The sequence below is a fragment of the Nothobranchius furzeri genome, chromosome 4 (genome assembly GCF_043380555.1).
Source record: "Nothobranchius furzeri strain GRZ-AD chromosome 4, NfurGRZ-RIMD1, whole genome shotgun sequence".
In the NCBI taxonomy this organism is placed as follows: Eukaryota; Metazoa; Chordata; class Actinopteri; order Cyprinodontiformes; family Nothobranchiidae; genus Nothobranchius; species Nothobranchius furzeri.
Window position 1 is genome coordinate 6,454,218 of NC_091744.1, and position 23,484 is coordinate 6,477,701.

The 23,484-nt window shown below is 42.0% G+C and overlaps 2 long non-coding RNA genes across 3 annotated transcripts; one reads left to right on the forward strand and one right to left on the reverse strand.

Moving 5' to 3' along the window:
* The first annotated feature begins 7,028 nt into the window (after positions 1-7,028).
* LOC107374154 (uncharacterized) lies at positions 7,029-9,612 on the forward strand. Of its 2 annotated transcripts, XR_008561306.2 has the most exons (9): positions 7,029-7,162; positions 7,404-7,510; positions 7,687-7,734; positions 7,973-8,037; positions 8,579-8,743; positions 8,846-8,946; positions 9,171-9,338; positions 9,407-9,468; positions 9,539-9,612. It is a non-coding gene; the product is annotated as an uncharacterized lncRNA (long non-coding RNA). The 2 variants fall into 2 exon arrangements; XR_011520254.1 differs by lacking the exon at positions 7,687-7,734.
* A 393-nt stretch (positions 9,613-10,005) lies between these two features.
* LOC139069578 (uncharacterized) lies at positions 10,006-11,381 on the reverse strand. Its single transcript, XR_011520255.1, has 4 exons — positions 11,258-11,381; positions 10,910-11,016; positions 10,315-10,420; positions 10,006-10,238 (listed from the first exon to the last, which is right to left on the reverse strand). It is a non-coding gene; the product is annotated as an uncharacterized lncRNA (long non-coding RNA).
* Between the last annotated feature and the right edge of the window lie 12,103 nt (positions 11,382-23,484).

Sequence of the window (23,484 nt, forward strand, 5' to 3'; positions counted from 1 at the left end):
GCGTAGTCAGAAACTCATTTGTGGGTGGGCCTAAGAAAAAGTAAGTGAGCACAATAAATGTAGTTGAAAACAAGTATATTTTTGCGCGTGTGTGTGTGTCCTCCGCATGTGCCCTAGCTTCATAATAACAATGCACCGAGCTTCAGCACTCTGGCCTGCGCACGCCGATATGTTTCGTATTTGATCTTTTTTGTCGGTGTTGGAGAAATCTGAAGGTGGTGAGTCATTCTGGCAGATTGTAATTAACACCTGTCTCATGCAGGTGTTCTGACATTGTAAACCTCACACACAGAACATTGTGGATGTAACTAAATAAATCAAGAAATGATTCCCATTCAGACTATTAACAGCGCACTGAAGATCTGAAGTTCAGAGTGCGTCTGTCAGAGGTCAGACGCGTTCCAGCAGAACCACGGCTCACGGGTGCACAAGTGAGCACATCTGGGCTGGGCAGAAGTTATTTTACAACATTGGTTTAAATAGCGCCAATAACGAGACGCGGTGACTAAACGCTGCAAGTTGTGAAGCGCGTTCCGTCCGCGAGCCGCATCACCAAGCGGAAAGTGAATGCGTCAAGCACAAACCAAACTTCATGGAGCTGTGCCGCGCGCGCACGCACGCACACACAAAACGACACAAACACACACACACACACACACACACACACACACATTCAATGAGCGCGCACGCTGCGCAAACTCCAGCGCGCCGTCAGACTGAAGGCAGAAATTAGAACTGCTTCCTCTGTGATAAAAACTTTTAAGAGATTTTATGACAACATTTTTCATTCAAGGTCAAATTAAGATATTAGCTTCTATTTTGGGATGACGTATTAAATTCAATTCAATTTTCAATTCAAGTTTATTTATATAGCGCCAAATCACGAGTCGTCTCAAGGCACTTCACATAATAAACATTCCAATTCACAGTTCATTAAGCCAATCAGAAATAATGTTTCCTATATAAGGAACCCAGCAAATTGCATCAAGTCACTGACTAGTGTCAGTGACTATACAGCAATCCTCATACTAAGCAAGCATGCAGCGACAGTGGAGAGGAAAACTCCCTTTTAACAGGAAGAAACCTCCAGAGAATCCTGGCTCAGTATAAGCAGCCATCCTCCACGACTCACTGGGGATCGAGAAGACAGAGCAGGCACACACACACACACACACACACACACACACACACACACACACACACACACACACACACACACACACACAAGTAATGTGTCTATAGTTATATTGTGATGTCTTAGTAAATATTGTATTTGGTGAAAGATAAACTTTATTGTATTTATCCTAGTGGATCTATAATTAAACGGATAAACTAGTATTAGCACATCAAAAGTCAATGAAAACAAAAAGTTATTATCAGGAGAGAGAGAATGTATTAGTGGTTAGCAGCAGTGTGCTAGTCGATGGCCCCCTCCATGAGGCCACCACAGCTCAGCAGAACGTCAGCGCAGCTTCTTCTGGGGAGAAAAACACTCACAGAGAAAATAAAGTTAACAGCTGAAATTGCACAAAATAGTACAGTTAAAGAGCAGACTGTAGAAGAAAGCAGTAGAGTGTGAAAAGTGGTCAGTGTGTCCTCCAGCAGTCTAAGCCTATAGCAGCATAACTACAGAGTTAACTCTGGATAACCTATCCTATTTAGATGTAGGCATGTTGGAGGCAGGGCAAGGGAGAGCCGTCTTTACCGACTGTACACTCCACCTCCCTGTAATCCCCCACTTGTCCAGATTTAGGCTAACATCAGATTTTAACTATAAGCCCTATCAAATAAAAATGTTTTAAGCCTATTCTTAAAAGTAGACAAAGTGTCTGCCTCACGGACTAAAGCTGGGAGCTGGTTCCACAGGAGAGGAGCCTGATAACTAAAAGATCTGCCTCCCATCCTAAGTTTAGATATTCTTGGAACCACCAGTAGACCTGCAGTCTGAGAGCGAAGTGCTCGGTTAGGAACATATGGAACAATCAGATTACTGATGTATGATGGACCTTGATTATTAAGAGCTTTATATGTGAGAAGAAGGATCTTAAAATCTATTCTGAATTTAACAGGTAGCCAATGTAGGGAAGCTAAGACAGGAGAGATATGATCTCTCTTTTTAATTCTCATCAGAACTCTAGCTGCAGCATTTTGGACAAGCTGAAGACTTTTAACTACATTCCGTGGACTTCCTGAGAGTAATGAATTACAGTAATCCAGTCTTGATGTAATAAAAGCATGAACTAGTTTTTCAGCATCACTCCTGGAAAGTATGCTTCTAATCTTAGCAATATTCCGAAGGTGGAAAAAGGAAATCCGACAAACTTGTGAAACCTGGGATTTGAATGACATGTCCTGGTCGAAGATAACACCAAGGTTCCTTGCTTTGTTCTCGGAGATTAATGTAATGCCATTAAGGTCAGGCGATTGGCTAAGCAATTTCCTTTTCTGGATTTCTGGTCCAAAGATGAGAACTTCCGTCTTGTCTTGATTTAAAAGCAAGAAGTTAAGAGTCATCCAATTTTTTATGTCCTCAAGACAAGCCTGTAATCTACCCAACCTATTAGGTTCATCAGGGTTAATGGATAAATATAACTGAGTATTGTCAGCATAACAGTGGAAGTTTATCCCATGCTGTCTAATGATTTTACCAATTGGGAGCATATATATAGTAAAAAGAATTGGTCCAAGCACTGAACCCTGTGGTACTCCGCAAGTAACCCTGGAGTATGAAGAAGATTTGTCATGTACATTTACAAAATGAAATCTGTCAGACAGGTAGGATTTAAACCAGCCTAACGCTGCTCCTTTGATCCCTACAACATGTTCAAGTCTTTCTAAAAGAACATTGTGATCAACTGTGTCAAAGGCAGCACTGAGATCTAACAAGACTAGAACAGACACAAGATTCTTATCTGAGGCCATGAGAATATCATTTATAATTCTCACTAACACAGTTTCAATGCTGTGATACTCTCTAAAACCAGACTGAAATTCCTCAAACTGAGCATTAGTGTTTAAATGCTGACATACTTGGATGGCCACTATTTTCTCCAGGACTTTGGATAAAAATGGAAGGTTAGATATTGGTCTGTAATTCATTGGGTCATCTGGATCCAGAGAAGGCTTCTTAAGTGAAGGTTTGATTACAGCAACCTTAAAATCTTGTGGTACATACCCATTTACTAAGGATAGATTGATTATATCTAGAATGGGGGCAGTAACCAAAGGAAATGCATCTTTAAATAATTTGGTTGGGATTGGATCCAAAATGCAAGTTGAATGTTTAGATGAAGCTAATATTTTTGATAACTCTGAAAGCTCAACTGGATCAAAACGGTTCAAGCACAGATGAGGTTCTAGAGTCACCTCTGAAGCTGCCTCACTTACTGAGGAAGAAGAAATCGCATTAGGGAGGATGCTAAAGATTTTGTTTCTAATAGAATTAATTTTACTGGTAAAAAATCCCATGAAGTCATTGCTGCTGAGGGCTAAGGGAATAGATGGCTCAGAGCTACGATTCTGTGTAAGTTTAGCAACTGTACTGAAAAGAAATTTAGGATTATGCTTATTCTCCTCAGTTAACGCTGAGAAATAAGCAGTTCTAGTTTGTTGAAGCTTATTTTTATAAAGCAAAAGACTATTTTTCCAGGACAGGTAGGCCTCCTCATGGTGCGTAGAGCGCCATGTTCTCTCCAATTTCCTAGAATTTTGTTTTAAAGCTCGTAGATGAGAGTTAAACCAGGGAGCCAACTTCCTGTCCCTAATTACCTTCTTTTTTAAAGGGGCAACATCATCTAATGCCACACGTAAAGAGGAATTCACATGATGAACTAAGGCATCAATTTGTGAGGGGCTAGAACTGAAAATATTGCCCTCTGCTACATGCCTCTGAGATGCTGAGGACAGTAAAGATGGAACAGTTGATTTAAAAGACGCAACAGCGTTGTCAGATAGAGACCGACTATAATGAAGTTTACTTTCATGTCTCGAGAACTCAGTTATAAAAAACTCAAAGGTTATCAGAAAGTGGTCCGAGAGGACTGGATTATGTGGAAAGATTGTTATTTCCTCACACTCAATGCCATAAGTCAGAACAAGATCCAATGTATGATGGCAGGAGTGGGTGGAGCTATGTATTCTTTGAGTAAAACCAATTGAGTCTAAGATATTACTAAAGGCTACATTGAGGCAATCATTTTCGATGTCCACATGAATGTTGAAATCCCCCACTACAATGACCTTATCAGTATTTAGCACCAAATCAGATAAAAAATCAGAGATCTGATCCAAAAACTCAGAGTAAGGGCCTGGTGGATGATATAAAACTACAAACAAGAGTGGTTTTACAGTTTTGCAATCTGGATTAGGAAAACTAAGAATAAGATGTTCAAACGAACTGTAGCTATTAATCTGTAAGGGACTGATTAATAAGTCAGAATGAAAAATGGTTGCCACTCCTCCTCCTCGCCCTGTACTTCGAGCAATGTGATGATTTAAATAATTTGAAGGAGTCGACTCGTTTAAGCTAACATAGTCCTCTTGCTGCAGCCAGGATTCTGTGAGAGAGAGCAAAGAGATCTGATGATCACAAATCAACTCATTAACTAACAAAGTCTTAGAAAAAATGGATCTAATGTTCAACAACCCACATTTAATTTTTCTAGTTTTCTGCTCAGTTGAATTTGTTATTTATGAGATTTCCATGATTTGCTTTATCAAGCCTGATATTTAATCTGTGTGGTTTTGGCCGTGGGCAGGACACTGTCTCTATGGGGTAGTGGGTGGGTAACAGTACAGAAGCTGCAGAGGGGTGGGTTAAACTACGACTCTGCTTCCTGGTCTGGACCCTGGGTAGTCATGGAGGACTAATAAAACTGGCCATATTCCTAGAAAGAAGAGCTGCACCATCCAAAGAGGGATGGATGCCGTCTCTCCGCATCAGACCAGGTTTTCCCCAAAAAGTTTTCCAATTATCAATGTAGCCCACGTTGTTTTCAGGACACCGCCTAGACAACCAGCGGTTGAAGGACAGCATGCGGCTAAACATGTCGTCACTGGTCCGATCAGGCAGGGGGCCAGAGAAAATTACGGAGTCAAACACTGTTTTGGCAAACTTACACACCGAAGCAACATTAATTTTAGTGACCTCCGATTGGCGTAACCGGGTGTCGTTATTGCCAGCGTGAATAACAATCTTACTGTATTTACGCTTATCCTTAGCCAGCAGTTTCAGATAAGATTTAATGTCGCCCGCTCTGGCCCCAGGTAAACATTTAACTATGGTTGCTGGAGTCTCTAATGCCACGTTTCTGACTATGGAGCTGCCAATGATCAGAGTCGGCTTGTCAGTGGGTGCGTCACTGAGCGGGGAAAATCTATTAGAAACGTGGAAGGGTTGGTGGTGGCCCACGGGCTGGGTTCTATGCTTCCTGCGTACCGTCACCCAGCCGGCCTGAGGTCCCGGCTGCTCGGGTTCCACTGGAGGGTCGCTACGGGGTTGTTCTGAGCTAGTTAGCCCCGCGCTAGCTAAGTAACTACGGCTGTTTACAGGTTTTTCAACAGCGCGGAGCCGGGACTCCAATTCCGACACCCTTGCCTCCAAAGCTACAAAAATGCTACATTTATTACACGTACCATTATCACTAAAGGAGGCAGAGGAGTAACTAAACATCTGACACAGAGAGCAAGAGATAGGAGACGGCGAAGCAGAGACAGAAGTAGCCATAGCCGTGCTGAGGCTAAGCTAACTGGACGAGCAGCAAACTGTTCAGTACCAAATAAACTGCGTGCAGACTCAAATGGTTCCCTAAAAGCTAGGTGGAACAACAGAAAATGTGCGTTTTAGCGTGCTTTTGTGCTACAATAACTCAGAGATATCCAAGTACATAGAAATTAAATCAGCTTTAGCGAGCCACAAACACCAAACAGCTACACGGAGTGCAACACTGAAAACAGGAAACAGGAAACGCCTTACCGCCAGGTGCAGCCAATCTGTCGGGTCCGCTTCAGCCAGTGACTCCTCATGAACCTGACCACATCTCATGTTACTGCAGCATGTGTTATTCCAGTCCGCGTGGCAGCGGATCGCAGATTCAGCCACACCATAAAACAGCAATAAGTCGGTCTGAGGCAAAATATCTTTTCCATCTTTTTCCCTATAGACATTTAAATACGCACAAGTAGGTAATCAGCTCAGGTTTACGCAGAGCAGAAGGAAGGAGAGCGCGCACAGGTTAAACGTTCCTACTTTAAGAAAACCGTTAAATTGCATTGTTTATGTGCTTATTTATTTAAAATTAAATCAAAGGAAATTGTAATGGTAGCGAATGTTTATTAATTACTATTTAAAAAATTAAAGTGATGGGGATAAACGTCGATCATATTTTTCTAACCCTGTCTGTCTAGCTTGACGTCTGATATATATACTGTATATATACATATATACATATATATATATATATATATATATATATATATATATATATATAGCCATGCCCTGATGTGGGGGCTGGGGGGTGCGTCGACATGGTCGGAACATAGAAGGGGGTGCGCTATGGGATTAGATTTGTGCCAATAGGATCAAGAAAAACACTTTGGAGAGCAAACAAATTTTAAGACACTGAGAGAAAAAACCTTGGTTTCAAAAGAAAAACTTACGATCTGAATCAGATTCTTAAAATGATCAAGAAAATCACTGTGACGGTCAAACAAAATTTAAGAAATTGACAGAACAAAAATATTGACTAAAGGAAAAAAGCATGTTTCAAAAGTAAAACTTACTATCTGAATAAACTTCTTAAAATGAGTAACAAAGTATGTTTCCTTTTTCTGTTTGCCTCTATGTGTTTTTGTTATCAATTTCCTTAGTTTTGTTCTCTCTGCTCAGAGCTTTGCTCTCACTTCCAGATTTGCACTTACACTGTCTGGCTTTCTCCTTTGCAATCCCTGAGTTTTTGGTTGCAATTCTGACACAACCCTTTCGGGTGGGCGGGACTTCTGAGAAGTCCTCTCCCATAGGACAGTGGTTTCTCTTGAGTGACAGTTCAGTGACCTGGAAGTGATGTAGCCTCCAAGACATTTTTTTCCCACCTGGTCAACAACATGAATTTTGAGCCCCAAACAGGTTATTTCTGCTGTCTGTGGTGTCTACTGAGGATCTAAAGTGAGTATTGATAATATATTTTATCTTTTCTTAGTTCATCTGTAAGTTAAGCCACTTTTTAAGTTGGTTTTAACCAGATGCTAGCTCACTAGCTAGCTGCTAAGCAAGCCATTGTGCTAGCCTCAGGACAATGGACTATTGTTCCAGAGAGACGTATTAAAAACTCATCTTAACATATTCATTACTGGGTTCATGGAATTAATTATTGCAGTTTATGTTAATAAGTTTGCTAATTTTTCAGGAACCTGTGGAACATTAGAGACTTTGCAGCTACTGGAGCTAACCTGTGTACTGCTAACTTGCTACAGAGGAAGCAGCAGAAAGCTGAGCTAACAGGCTGTTTTGCAGGTAAATACTCTTTTAGTGGAACTGCAGGATTTTTATGGTATAACTCAGACAGAATCTACATGAGCTATTGTGGGAAGACATTTAAACTACATTTACATACAGATACATGTATTTTTTTATTCCATGTTACTTGGACGGGCTAAACAAGTTCATAGTTCTGCCTGCTCCTTTTTCAGTGAAACGAATGGATTTTATGATGTAACTCTGACTGAATAATTATCTAAGTGAGTATGTTTGATAATACATTTCTTTCCAGTATACAGATCTGACATTTGTTTGTCAGAACAAGACAAATCAGATTCAATGTGCTTTCTGTCACGTGCTCTGTATTCTCCATGAAAAGAATGTTATCCAGGACAGATAATCAATAATGAGTTAAATACATGCTTTTAATTAATTTTTACATAAAATCTATATTTTTGTCTAAAAGCTATTATTTATTTATTTATTCTTTCTTTTCAGATTGAAAACTGCTGCATTGCATTACAATGGAAGTGCTACACAGCCACATGCATCAACTGCAGCTGGTGAGCTAAGACACACCATAGTGTACACAAAGTGCACTGCAGACAAGGGATGTAAGAAAATATCAATATGACAATATATCGCGATGTATTTTCCCAGTAATATTGTATCGATATTCTCGAACTCTGTCTCTAAAATATCGATATGGCAATATATCGTGATATTTTTTCCTGAGATATTACATCCATTTTCAAAAGCAGTGTATCTAATTTTTGGAAGAATTTACATGCAAACATTTGTGTATTTTCTTTGTTTTTGGTGCATTTTAAATGTGGCCCGCTAGTTGGCAGCAGTGTGCATTGGGTTTTGTTTCCACCATTGAAATTTAAATCTCGCTATTATGGTTCAGAAACTCATGTTATATATGTTAAGTATCAGTTTGGACTGTTTATTGAATATTCCAACAATAAATTCTGTCAAAAATACACATCCCTACTACAGACCAATCCCACCTCATGTAGTTCATATGCTGTATAATAAACCCACAGTGATGGTTATGGATAAATATCTGTACTAATGGTAATCTTTTTCCATTGTTTCCAGTTGACAAGCATATGGACCTATTGTTCGAGTCCGTGGTGGTGGATGCTCTACCATATCAGGAGTCTGACTAAGTACCTGTGCCTGAACCTCTCTGTGTCTAGTTCAAAAGACCTGAAAGACCTGCTGTAAGCAGGCACAGGATAAGATTTTAAAAGAACCTGTAAGGTGAGCAACACAACACAATATAAATCTTTATTATTATTGTACGCTGTACAGCTAGAATAAACTTGCATGCTCAGAAGCCACGTATGATTACATCGCCTACAGGTTGCCTGATGCTGAACTTCGGGCAGCTGCGTGCTCAGTGGAACAACCGCCTGTGGGAGGAGTCGTTGTGTTGCTGTTAGGAGTTTGGGTCGGAGTCCTGGGTTTGTGTTCCCTTTAATCTCTTCATTAGCCTTGCTAGTCACCATTGCAGAGCACCATGGAGAGGCTTACCTGAAAACTCTTCTCATGGGGCAGGCACATCCTCACACACCTGTAACCCCATCCTTGAATAAAAGCTGGTAGCTGGTCACTCATCAGTGTTTTAACCCATATCTAGCCCATGACTCTGCCGTTTTTCAAACTTACATTCTCATGTTCTATGCAGATCTATGGGAATTCTTTCCTTGAAGCTCCTGATCACACAACCATACTGGCAGTCGGCTTACCCACTACCTTCTGCTCACCCGCTTGCTACTCATGCTGTCATTCTCCCAGACTTCTGGTTGTTTCTCCACCATTCTGCTGTCTCCCGTCTGCGCTACAATTTCAGACCGTAAGTACCTAAACTTTTCCTTTTGTAAGTCATTCTTTAGTCATTACTAACACTCAATTTTACCTCAGGGCCTTCTGATCTTTAAACACTAAAACCTGTGGCTCCATCTCTGTGGCGTTTCTCAGACTCTGTAAGCTACCTGCACAGTCTAAGAAAACCCTGACCTGTTGCCTCTTACTAACCTCTGCTCTTCCTCGCAGAAGCTTCTGGTTCCTGATCTCCAGCAGTTACCTCTTCAGTCATTCATCAATTTTAATAAACTGTTTTTAGCTCATTTGTCTCCTGAGTTTCTCTGCATGAAGGTCAGGTTGTTGCAAAAATCATGACATCAGCAATTACTTTGCACCACTCTGATAAACAGCTGATATTAATTTCAAGTGTATCTTTAAAAATACATTGAATGTCAAAGTGAATGAAAGGCATCCATTCAGCTTTCGGTGTCTAATGCAGGATTTTACGGACAGGCACCAAAACAGGAAATTTATAAATTGAGATTTATTTACTAAATCAGGTAAACCGTAATAAAACACTAATGTTTAAAGTCCGGAGGAGGGAGGAAGGCTTTATAGCAGGGGTATTCAATTCTAGTCCTGGATGGCTGGTATCCAGCACGTTTTAGTTGTTTCCCTGCTCCAACACACTTGAATCAGTGGTTGAATTACCTGTGCAGCAGCTCTGCAGAAGCCTGTTAATTATCTGCTGACTGAAATCAGGTGTATTGAAACAGAGTTAAAACTAAAACGTGCTGGATACCGGCCCTCCAGGCCCAGAAGTAAATACTCCTGCTTTATAGGCACAGAGAACTCCCATCAGGATCCTGGAGACGGCACAAGGAGATGACGACATGAGTGTGCCCTCCCAGATCACACCAACACCACCTGACCACATGGAGGCATGTGTCTGTAAGAAAGAAAAACTGGTGATGTAAGAGATTAAACAAAAACTACGAACAAAATCAATTTTACAGTTGTTTAACCTGCTGAGCATCGTCTCCCCAAAGAGCTGCACAAAGGTGCAACTGGCTCAGAACCAGAGTGCTCCGTTGTGCAGGTAGTCACCTCCTGCTGACACCTGAGGATTACCTACAACAAAGGGAAAACTGATATCAATAAGGAAATAATTAAATCAGAGCTAAAAGTTTAATTTTAGTGTGACGTTTGAGATTGTGGGAAATAAATGTGGACATTATGATTTTCTATTGTGGGGTCAGTACCTTGGGCGTTTCTCTGTAGCAACATTTTGTCTGGCTGACAATGAAGTAAAAAAGTCACCAGTTGAGGCAGAGTTAGACTACATTACTCCAGCTAAGCTAAATGTAGCTAAAATAGACACTAGTCACCAGACTATGGTTACTATAGATTTACTAGAGTTACATCATAAAATCCATTAGTTTCACTGAAAAAGGAGCAGGCAGAACTATGAACTTGTTTAGCCCGTCCAAGTAACATGGAATAAAAAAATACATGTATCTGTATGTAAATGTAGTTTAAATGTCTTCCCACAATAGCTCATGTAGATTCTGTCTGAGTTATACCATAAAAATCCTGCAGTTCCACTAAAAGAGTATTTACCTGCAAAACAGCCTGTTAGCTCAGCTTTCTGCTGCTTCCTCTGTAGCAAGTTAGCAGTACACAGGTTAGCTCCAGTAGCTGCAAAGTCTCTGATGTTCCTCAGGTTCCTGAAAAATTAGCAAACTTATTAACATAAACTGCAATAATTAATTCCATGAAACCAGTAATGAATATGTTAAGATGAGTTTTTAATACGTCTCTCTGGAACAATAGTCCATTGTCCTGAGGCTAGCACAATGGCTTGCTTAGCAGCCAGCTAGTGAGCTAGCATCTGGTTAAAACCAACTTAAAAAGTGGCTTAACTTACAGATGAACTAAGAAAAGATAAAATATATTATCAATACTCACTTTAGATCCTCAGTAGACACCACAGACAGCAGAAATAACCTGTTTGGGGCTCAAAATTCATGTTGTTGACCAGGTGGGAAAAAAATGTCTTGGAGGCTACATCACTTCCAGGTCACTGAACTGTCACTCAAGAGAAACCACTGTCCTATGGGAGAGGACTTCTCAGAAGTCCCGCCCACCCGAAAGGGTTGTGTCAGAATTGCAACCAAAAACTCAGGGATTGCAAAGGAGAAAGCCAGACAGTGTAAGTGCAAATCTGGTAGTGAGAGCAAAGCTCTGAGCAGCGAGAACAAAACTAAGGAAATTGATAACAAAAACACATAGAGGCAAACAGAAAAAGGAAACATACTTTGTTACTCATTTTAAGAAGTTGATTCAGATAGTAAGTTTTACTTTTGAAATATGTTTTTTTCCTTTAGTCAATATTTTTGTTCTGTCAATTTCTTAATTTTTGTTTGACCGTCAAAGTGATTTTCTTGATCATTTTAAGAATCTGATTCAGATCGTAAGTTTTTCTTTTGAAACCAATGTTTTTTCTCTCAATGTCTTAAAATTTGTTTGCTCTCCAAAGTGTTTTTCTTGATCCTATTGGCACAAATCTAATCCCATAGTGCGCGGCTAAATACGTTTGGGAACCACTGGGTTAGGCACTTACCTCGAGTCATGACACCTCTCACTCAGTGCCGAGTTTACTCAGCTACTTGCCGACGCTGAAGCCCAGAAACGGAGATTTTAACCGCTGAGTAATGTGTTCACGACTGAAAGAGAAAGTTTTCCAACTAACTTCCAGACAGAGCTGATATAACTCCACCAAGCAGTGACACGCTTGTAACGTCCAGCAATGGTCAGTTTAGGTACAGTCTGACCTTTCAACATCTATTCAACATCTGGTCAGAAAGGAGACACAACACTGCATGTGTTCCCTTTAAATGAGCCTGCCTTCATACCAGCTGGGACTCACAGACTCTGCAAGTCTGAAGGATAAACAATAACTTTCTTTCCCAAGGTCCCATCTGTCTGCCTCTACAGAAGGAAGAACTCCAGCTTGATTCATTTGCTAAATTCAAGACTGATTTCTTAAATCGATATGAACTTCTTCCATGACTTATAATCTAGATAATCATTAAATAAACATGTGTTTATTACTACTTATAATAATTATAGTATAATGAAATGCTTCATTAATCTGTGCTCACTGAATGGATGTTATGTTATGTTGTGTTATGTCTACTAGAACCTAACATGTTTCAACATGTTTTGACGACGAGGTCCTCACACCTGCACTCACACAATAACAAGTAAGGTTAACCCCGGGTTTCCACCGGAGCCGTCAGCAGCACGTTACTGCAGCAGCACGTCTTGCTCGCGTAAACTGCTGCTTGGCCCTTCCCACGAGACGCGAAGCAGCAGGGGAGCAGCTGTCACCGACCGAGCACGAAGCCACACGAATGACTTCGTCAGTAAACACAACAACAAGCAGGAGAAAACTACAACATGGTTTGTGTTTTATGTTCTGTCCGTTTTATAATCGCCAATACGGACCTGAAAAACAAAGGAGACCGCTAGCTAGGTGATAACTTCTCACGGGGCCGCACAGTTAGTAACCTTTTTTAAAAGTAAAGCAACTGGAAGGCAGTACGTTCTTTATTCTGAAAATCTCGGGAGCTTCTCTCCATTTCCGCGTCCGATTTCCTGTCTTTCCTTCCCCAAAAATGTCGAACTTGACCCGTTTCAGAGGCGTCGCGCATAGAAAATAGAACCGCCGCGTAAAGGCCGCGACATGCTGCTCCTGAGACGCGGCCGACTCGCGCTGCTGACGGCTGCTGACGGCTCCAGTGGAAAAGGTTCTGTTGACCACAGCGGTTCCTATCAGCAGCTATGACGTGCTGCTGCAGTAACGTGCTGCTGACGGCTCCCGTGGAAAGCTGGGGTTAGTTGAACTGCAACACATAGTATTAAACCAGTCAGAACATCCTGTATCAAGAAGGCATTTTTCTGAGTTGTCTTGGTAACATCTCTCAAACTTGTCAGCCTTTGATTGGCTGTGCAAATCATAACATCAAAACCTTAAAACTGGATCACCCTGGGTGATTCGACAGTTTTAGAGAAAGTTTCAGACCGGCCATCTGAAGCACACCTCTTTAACCATCAAAGATTTTGACACGTCGTCAAAACCTTTTTTGCACCTGCAAAGCTGATAAGCAACAGTTCCTGCAGAGCAAAGCTAATATTGTTAGACTCCTTAATGAGTCCCAGACGCGCGGTTCCATCCAGCTGTGGTGACCCGAGACATCTCTGGACTGAAGAGTCGGTACCACGGTATTCTACAGCCCTCCGGTGCCAGAGGTCAGCCGACCCCGTGACCTTCGGATCCACCATGAGGGTCTCCAAAATGGGTGAAGTAGACATGACAGATAGTGTCTGATGTTTGATAAGAACTTCATAGTTTATGCAAACCAAATTCTTTTACATCCAGAACTCAGCTGTCCTAGATAAGGAAGTTCTGACTAATACCGCATTGACACATATGTTTATACATCACATTTAGTTCCATCCACTCACAGTAAATGCTTAGTTAACTAGTCATGTTTTAATTGTTTGTAAAATAAATTCTTACTTTTATAAACTTGACTCTTTTCTGAATCAAAATGAAGTGTGTACAATTACTTGATAAAGCAAAAATCCTAGAATCTTCTGATGAATACAATAAAGACCAAGCAGGGTTGATATTTTATATTTAAATAGAGTATCACAGCTTATTGGTCATAAGCAGAGGTAATATATATCTTGAGCTCTTAAAGCACTCAATTTACCGAAAGCTACATTGCATTTTCATTTCAGATAAAATTATATTTTATTTTGTTGTTGGCCCGTGAGAAAAGATTTTACCTACAGTAAAACAGGAAGTGGAAAGGCTGCAGATAGATGAATAGAATAGAAAATCCCTTTATTGTTCCTCAGTGGGGAAAGCTAGATGTCACAGCAGCGATGACACTTATTACAGGAGAAAAAATAAGAAAAATGAATAAACAACAAGAAAACCTAAATCCTGAATAGATTTTAAAAATGCTGAATATACCACAAGTAATGAATACCACTAATGCGTTTTATTTAAAATTGACTTGCTCGTGTGTAATTTGGTTATTCCACATTCAGTGTTAAAGCAAAATTAAGCTTGTTTCCAAATTAAAAGGTTCAAAATTACATACATGTTGATAAAGAAAATGTGCAAATTTGCCGTCACTTTTTCAAAAAATATTAACCTGGCCCACGACTTCGTCCCAGATTTTCACTTCGGCCCCGTGTGAGTTTGAGTTTGACACCCCTGGTCTACACATTGAACATTTACAATGAATTCCTCAAGCAACCCTCTGTTCTGCAAAACCAAACTGTTTGTGCTTATTGCCTGTAAAACAGTGTCTAACAATTATAATTAAACAGCAAAACTGAGAGCCAACAAGTGTTTGCATTAAGAGGGACCTTCTGGTGCATCTCATCATCACCCCGCATTTACATGTCCCTCTGTCTATTTCTGCTGCCAAATATTTAATCGTCAATAATAATTGGGCCTTGCTGGTTTTCAGCCAGGAGACAAGAAAAACAAAATGATGCTTGGAAAATCTTAATCAGCTGGAGAGGGTGAAAGCATGGACCCCGAGAGAGTGACTGTTTGGAGTCAGTTGTGTCTGAACAAAACCAGAAAATTAGGAGGAACATGCAGACTTTATGAAGAACATGGTAACCTGCAGACTTTATGAAGAAACAAGAGCCTAAAACTCTCACAACGTTTGTGTTTTGTTGTTTTAACTGCGACAAAACCCGACTGACTACTGTTATGTGTGGCCCAATCGAACGCTTGCGTAAGCTCTCTATTCTGCGCAGGTAAGCGTAAAGGCAGCAGCCCTGAAAAAGGTTTTTCTTTTAAGACAAACCTCATCTGATGTCCTTAAATCATCTGATCAAAATTCAGATTTAACTCAATGCCAAACCACAATGTTTTGAAAGACTTAACGTCATAATGGAAACAAATAAAGAAGCAAAAACACCAATTCAGACTGAAGCTTAATAAAAAGTCATGTCACTTCAAAGGAATAACTCAGACAAATACAACCACTCTTATCACCAAACCCATTAACAGGTTCAGCTTTCTGGATTTTTTGGGATATTCACTTTTTGACATGTGGCTGATTCATTTAAGTACTTTTTAATAAAAGAAAAGTGCAGGTGGTCGTGACCTTCTGGTTTTAGCTTGTAATTTTGAGGATTTTGTTAAATCTCCTGCATGCTGCGGCATCACGCATTCCTCCAAGGAAATCAAGTAACTAAAAAACTGATGTTTTTTACATTAAATATACATTTTACATTATAAAGACATGTATTTAACCATTTTTTATGTTTTTAGACAGAACCCTTGGATTTTTGTGAGTAGTGTTACAAAACTTTTACCTGTTTCAGACCGCATACTACTAGTGTCACCTTTTCCATCTTCACTGATTTTATTATCCAGTTTGTATTATTAGGCTTCTGTGTGTGATTTTTGCTGTTTTTAACTTGGTTTCTTTGTTGTTAATTTATTGCTGTAAAGTGTCCTTGTGTCCCTTGAAAGACGTTTTTAAATAGAATGCATTATTATTATTATTATTATCTGTGTCCCTCATTTTCTGATCTTACAGTATGAAAAAGGAAATGGTGATTGACTTCCAGAGAAACACTCCTCACTCACCAGTAAACATCCAGGGAGCAGACACTGAGGTGGTGCATATATCAACAATAGTCTCAAATGTCCTTCACTCCTGCAACATTGTGATGTTAGCTCTGTTTGTGTTGCTGAGCAGTCGGTTTGGCAGGCTGCAACAGGTAAAAGCAAGCTTCTGAAATTTTTTTATACCTAAAATAAAAATATACAATGAAAAATATGCAGTGGTTCATTGACTTATGATGAGAAAAACTTCTATATGGAGGTTTGGGATAACTGCTCAGGTCAGCATCTATAAACCAGTTAACTGGATGTCAAATGATGGTCTTCATTTCCTTTCTGCTTCAAAGTGACCATCGCATAGTTTGGCAAGCCAGTCCTGTAAATGTAAATGTATAGTCTGACCTCCAGACATGCACATAGCTCGGTCGTAGGGGTAAAATTTACAGGTTTCTTTCAAACTGTTTCTGCAAACAAATGGACAGCGCTAGGACCAATAAAAGCAACACACGTGACAAATTTATAGTAATAAAAATTCAGTCAGTGGGGCATTCTGCCATACACAGTCGAAGAAGTAGAATAAGAAAAAGTACCTTTATCTGTTCACTTCTCAAAGAAAAACCCAAGTCAGGAAAATGAGTGCTGTTCCTGAACCGTCGCTAAAGTTGCCTTTTTGCTCCATCGCAGCTCTGGTGTCATCGTAAAAAAAAAAGCTCTGCCATAGCGGTGGCAAGCCTGCCCAGCTTCATTCTACAAAACTAGAGTGCTGTGATTGCCCCCGCCCTAAACTTAGCCGAGCCAATGATGAGACTTCAATGGAGCGTTGTTCGACCAACCTGCAGAAAATTTTTTCTGCTACTGCTAAGATTTCTAGGCTAAGTCATGGGTTAGGTCCAAAACACAGAAAGTGTTTGCCTAGCCTAGCCTGCATCGTGCTTCAATAATGATAGCTTCAGACATGCGCTGCGTTTCAACAAGTAGGGCAGGCAACTGTTTGGGGTCCGCAGGCCACAAGAGAACCCCTAGGGCAGGGCTATTCAATTCCGGGCCTCGAGGGCCGGTATCCAGCACGTTTTAGTGGTTTCTCTGGTCCAACACACTTGATTCAGTGGTCGAATCAAGAGTACAGCAGCTCATCAGGCTCTGCAGAAACCTGTTAATCACCTAGAAATTGAAATCAAGTATGTGGAAGCAGAGTTAAAACCAAAACGTGCTGGATACCGGCCCTTGAGCCCCAGAATTGAATAGCCCTGCCCTAGAGGGTTGATACACTTTTAACCGAAGTCATCTGACAGAGCTGCTGGCCATCTCACACTCTCTTCCCAACCGATTGCTCAACCAGAGACTAGCTACACACTTCTTCATCTGACCTCACTCGTTCATTCATTCTATGGAAATATGTATCACATTTAATCTCAATATGATAAAAATAGGCAAACATGAATATTATCAACTACATTTAACAAAAGTAACATTGAAAAAGGAGCAAAAAAATGACTCAACATGAAAAGAAAATGTTTCACTAATTTGTGCTTTTATTAGACAACTAAAGTCCAATTCATTGATTTATTTAATCTGGAACAACAGATACGTTCTTGATCAAAGGGTTCCACCAAATGGCCAGTAAGCAGCATTACATGAAGCATCTGGACTGAAAGTTCAGCTGATGAATTAAAAAAGCTCATCTTTAAAAAAGATTAATTATTCATACATTAGAAAAGATCCTAATGGATTTAAATGAGTTGCATGGCAAAAAGTTTCACGGCTTCCTCTATGAGAATTAGTTGGCATTACCACCTGTTCAGCGGGGTTTCTTTGTACAAAACATATAAATGATGACGGTTCTTAATCTTTATTGGCCCAGAATGTTTTTAATCTTTTTGTCTCAGACACAGCCCAAAGACACAGACCAAAGCCACGAAAAGCAGACATGACTAAAATGCTAAGATGCCATTAGAGACTGAATCAGACTAGATGTGTTTCATAAGGAGTCGCTAACGGCTTGTTTCACTTCATAACTGTTCACCAGATTTCTGCCAGCTGCACCTGAGGCTGTAAAGCTCCCCCGAGAGGTTATGTGAGCGCACCGTATCAAACAAATCCTCCAGACGGTTATTAAAGGTGGACGGAGGCTGAGGCTATTTAGCTTTTATCTGTCTTACAAAGAAGACGATAAAGGCCTTTTCAAATCAGTACCAGCTCCATAATTATAGGAAAAATCGTATAATTCTGAAAAATATAAGCATGCTTTTTCACAAGTCCGGGATGAAATCTGAATGAATGGAACTGAAACCTTTGAACCTCAGAGGAAATGTAAATATAGACAAGCAGAATTAGAGGCCTAAAGTGCAGCAGAGGAGAGGGAAATAGTTGTTAGTCTGCTCTGTTATTACAACAGATTAGGGATCAGAGGAGACAGAGGCTTAAAGCTTTGTTGGAAAAATCTTTTTTCAGATAGATTTTTTTTCTAGGGCAGCAAAAACTGGAGATTAGACTTGGAGGTCAGACTGTGAGGAGCACCCAGGAGCGAGATGAACAGCAAACATATGAAAAGCCATGCTGGTGATCTTATCACACATCTATCAACGCTTCTCCCTTTCTCTTTTCAATACCATCTTTTTCTGATGTCATCACTGTTGTGCTCCACTTCGAGCTCTTTCTGCTGTTCTTCACGTTCTCTCACTGTAATCTGGCTGAAAGTTCCATTTTCACAGCAGCACGTTAAAGGAGCAGTCCAGTTTCTCCCCTTTAGGGAATTATGCATCATTTAGAAATCCGTAAAAGCGATGGTCTTACTGTGACATAATGTGGGCACAACCAAACCAAAACGTACAAAATGGATGTAAACAGTCAATTTATACTTTTTCCAACTTCTTCGTTAAAAGTATAATTACAAGTTATTTCTGAAAACTTTTTCATTATAACTTGCTGCTGAATACACACCATCAGCTAAATCAAACACATTTCTGCAAGATTTTTTTCTCAAAATTCAGTTTTTATTAAATATTTTATTGCAGTCTATGTTTCAGTGGTTTGTTAACTTCTCCAGACTTTTTGGGAGGCACAGAAAGACAGAAATACGACAGTAACCCAAAAGATTTGAAGACGGAAACTACTTGAGTCACTAATAAAACCTGTTAGTGGACCAGACAGCTGATGAATCACCATGGGAGAAAACCTACAGATAAATGAAAAAGCATGCAAACGTCATACAAAAAGGTTCCGCACCCTGGGTCAACCAACTTCAACACAGTACAGCCCTTTAAATAGTGTTCTTAAAAGGTTGTATTTGTCATGTTGTGGTGAAGTGATCTAACCCACGACATACAGAATCAGATCGGAGACGGTTTAAAAGGTTTAAATAAGGATTTATTGAAGGGAAACCAAGGGAGCAGCGTAAACGAAGCTGAGTTCTTGCACAGGGAGGCTGGTGCGGGAAAACTGTGGACAGATCGGAGTTAGAACCAGTTTGCGGAAGGAACGGGAAGTCAGACTTGTGCGGAGGACTTGCGGTCTGGAGAGGAGGGAACTGGTTTGAGGGAGGAGTGGTCCGGTCTAAGTTGAGTGGCTTGCAGGGACTGAGATCCAGAAGTGAGACGTGGAGGGAGCTGAGTTTATGGAGGTCCAGGAAGTTTAGGTGGGCAGCTGGAGGTGGTTCTGGCCAGGGGAGAGGCTGAGAGATGTGCGGGGTTGGAGATCCAGGTGGTGTGGACTCCAGAGTTCTGCCAGTCCAAGATGAGAGTGTGTAGGTTTGTCTGGGAACAAGAGCAGGAGGTCAAAGGGCAAAAATCCAAAACTCATTAAATTCTTAAAAATCCAAAAACACAATCTAATTCTCAAAAGGCTTAAAGAGCTTGAACAAGATAAACTAGCGGCTGTTAGAAGGTACCCAGGTAGAGTAATCATCCAGCGAAGTGTAGGAGTCTCCCAGCTGCTTCAATACCCCTGGCCAGCTGATGAGCAGATCTGCTGCAGCTTGGTCACCTCCAGACACGCCCACCTGCAGAGGGAAACTCAAAAGACAGGGAGTGACAGCAGGGAAATACCTCAGACCGTGACAGTATTCACTTCTCTAGTATGAACGAATGCCTTGTGAGTCGTTTTCTGTGGAAAAAAGCTCTGGCAATCCTGTTTCAGGGAGTGAAAGTTGGTTGATATATTCATGATATGCAAACATCTCGTCTCTGATTGGCTAATAGCATTGCGACTCTTCTGCTGCCTTCATTCGCTCTTCTGTCTTGGGTAAAAAAAATGCCATGTTTGTGATTATCTCCAAAAATAACATTAGCCTGAAAGTATTCCGCCATGTAATTTCTCTCAGCATCTGGTAGGACATGGCCTATAGAGCTCCGGGAGTTGACGTCACGTTTCCCGGCATGCAACAGTTCAAATCGAAACGGCGCCATTAGGCAGGCAGAAGCCGGCAGCCGGACTATTTGTTATTGTCAGAAAACTCAATCAGACAGGAAATATGGTAGATTCCTGTTGTGCCCCAGGATGCAGAACAGACGTGGACGACATAAGGAATGAGCCTTCTACAGGATTCCCCAAGATCCGGAGCGCCGCAAACGTTGGATCATTGTAATAAAACGCGCTAGTGACCGGGCGAAAATGAAGCTGTGGGATCCCGAGAGTAAAGGTTTTCACTTATGCAGCGACCGCTTCATATCAGGTACTTAAACCAACGTTTCCTCAACTGTATATGGTATTTATTTTAAATACTTTTATTACGATTCTTAGTGGGCTTCCTAAACTTATTTTGGCGTGGCTTTTTCTGTCTTATTACTCGTAGCAACAAGTAAACATCATGTAAATCGTTGCCTCGTGAGTTCTGCGTGCTGCCGTTTACGTGTTTTATGATCACAGCAATTAACCGGCTAAGCTGTATTTAATTTTTAAGCAATGGTTGATCAATTGTCAGATCACACAAAAAAAGCACTTTGGATTGCTATGATCTGTCTCACCGAGACAGATCCTGAGACGCTCCTGCCTGACATATTTATTTTATTCACGAAAAAAAATCAAACTAGTGATTTCTCTTGGCGTTCAGTTTATACATTCAAACAGCACAGCACTCTATTTAAACTACTTACGTGTAAATCTGTTATTTGTCCATCCATTTTCATCCGCTTATCCCGAGTCGGGTTGCGGGGGCATGTAGCGTCGAGAGGCCCTGACTTCCCTCTCCCCAGCCGCCGGAGCCAGCTCCTCCGGGTAAATCCCAAGGGGTTCCCTGGCCAGGTCCAGTAAGAAGTCCGCTCCGACAGCTTCTGGCGTCGGAGCGTCGAGAGTCCCAGACCTCTCCCCAGCTCCTCCGGCCGGGGGAATCCCAAGGCGTTCCCCGGCCGGGTCCGCTCCGACAGCTTCTGGCATTTTTAAAAAGTATCCCAGGGGCACGGTAAGGGTCGGAGATGTTTAGTCTATTTAATTACTGACTATATAAAACGATTTCTTCGGTTTTAAAGTGTGAAGTAAACTCCGACGAAGTAAAATCCAAGCGGATCCCGTTCATGTTTACATCCGTGTTTGTTTACCTTTTTTTCCTGCCAAAATGGCGTCTACCAACTGAGTCACGTGGGGTCCGGAGCTCTATAGGGATGATAGTAGATGGGAGGGGTGAGAGTTTGGGGACTGTGTTTGTGTTTAAAAGCTAGCTTGTTTTGCACATTTGCCACTAGGGATGTCCCGGTACAACTTTTTCACTTCTGATACAATACCAAGATTGCAGACTTCAGTATTGACTGATACCGATATCAATCTGATACGATATCAGCACAAACCATACATACTTTTATCTATTTAAATTCATAGTGTGGAATGTATAAAAGACTTGATCAAGTGATTTTACTCGATCGGAGAACAAGAGCCAATAACAGTAATTATGAAGAAAATGACAATTTTTTCTTAACCATTGGTTGCAAAAATGTGAACCTTAAAGAGCAAGTCACCCCCTGCCAGAGTCCAACTCGACTCCCACTTCCTGTTTGAAAAATGCAACAAATGCTGTTGCCTGGCAGACCGAGAGGGCGGAGCTGCTAACAAATACACACACACACTTCATCAATCGGGAGAGGCCTCCTCTCCCGCGGTTGGGGCTGTCGCAGGCCTCGGTCGACTCACGCCGGCCCGGGCCTTCGTCCCCCTAAGTGCAGACTGCTGGATGCCCGTCGCGACGGACCCACCTCGGGCCCGGCGCTGCCGCCGTCCTCCGGTTCTCCCGACACAGCCGTCGTCCCTCCTCCGTTTCCCCACCTCCGACGCTCCTCCGCGGGCGCCGGTGGACCGGGGGCGTGGAGGGGGCGGCCGTCTCCGCCGAGCCCCGCACGGTTGCGGGCGCGGCTGCCGGTGCGGACACTCTCTCGAGAGGTCTCATCCGAGCTGCCCGCGTCCGTGCCGCGCGCCCAGGGGCTCACACGGCGGAGGCGGACGCCTCCAGCGGGGGACGGCGGTAGGGAGGCTCGGCCCGGACGACGTGCCGGCGTCGGACCCGAGCTCGGACGTCCGCCGCGGCGGGGTACCCGCCCTGAACTGAGCCGGCGAGCCTCCGCCACCCCCCCTCTCTTCTCGGAGTGTGGGGGGGGGGGCGCGGAGCCGCACCCTTGCCATCCCATCGGCCCCACCCCGACGCCCACCACCGGTGGGAAGACGGGGGGGGGGGGGGGACGTTGGGGGGGCAGCAGCATCCGACTACGACCTCAGATCAGACGAGACAACCCGCTGAATTTAAGCATATTACTAAGCGGAGGAAAAGAAACTAACAAGGATTCCCTCAGTAGCAGCGAGCGAAGAGGGAAGAGCCCAGCGCCGAATCCCCGTCCGACTGGCGGGCGTGGGAAATGTGGCGTAAAGAAGACCGCCTGCCCGGTGTCGCTCGGGGGCCTGAGTCCTCCTGATCGAGGCTCATCCCATGGACGGTGTGAGGCCGGTAACGGCCCCCGTCGCGCCGGGGCTCGGTCTTCTCGTAGTCGGCATTGTGACATCATAATGTACCAGTTTACATCATAGCATACCTCTTAGCCAATAGCGGTGGCAGATTTAAATTAGAATACAGTGCAGAGTTTTTACCTGACAACGGCACAACACTGCCAGTTTTAGGCAGAATATTTAAATTTTAACTAAGATGCACTGAAATGCCAAATTATTGACTACGCGTGTCTGCAGCATGATTAGACACTCGTTTATTTAGTTTATCAGCAAAAAAAAGTTGATTTGGGGGTGACTTGCTCTTTAAACAACTGCTTTTATCTGATATTTTTGATGCCGTCCAATATAATCCGATACACTATATTTGGGCTGATATCGAATTACTTCTGATATAGATATCAGAACGGGACATCCCTATTTGCTGCTGCAGCTTTAATACCTGAAACATTTCCCTTTCATAGAGAGCTGTTGTGCATATTTAAGGGAGTAATTATATAAAGGTTTAACAAACTGCTGTTTTAGGAGTGGGTTCTCACGTGTGTGGTTAAATGTGCCTTTCTGCTAAACCTTTGTTCACAAACGTCACAAACAAATTGTTTATCTCCCG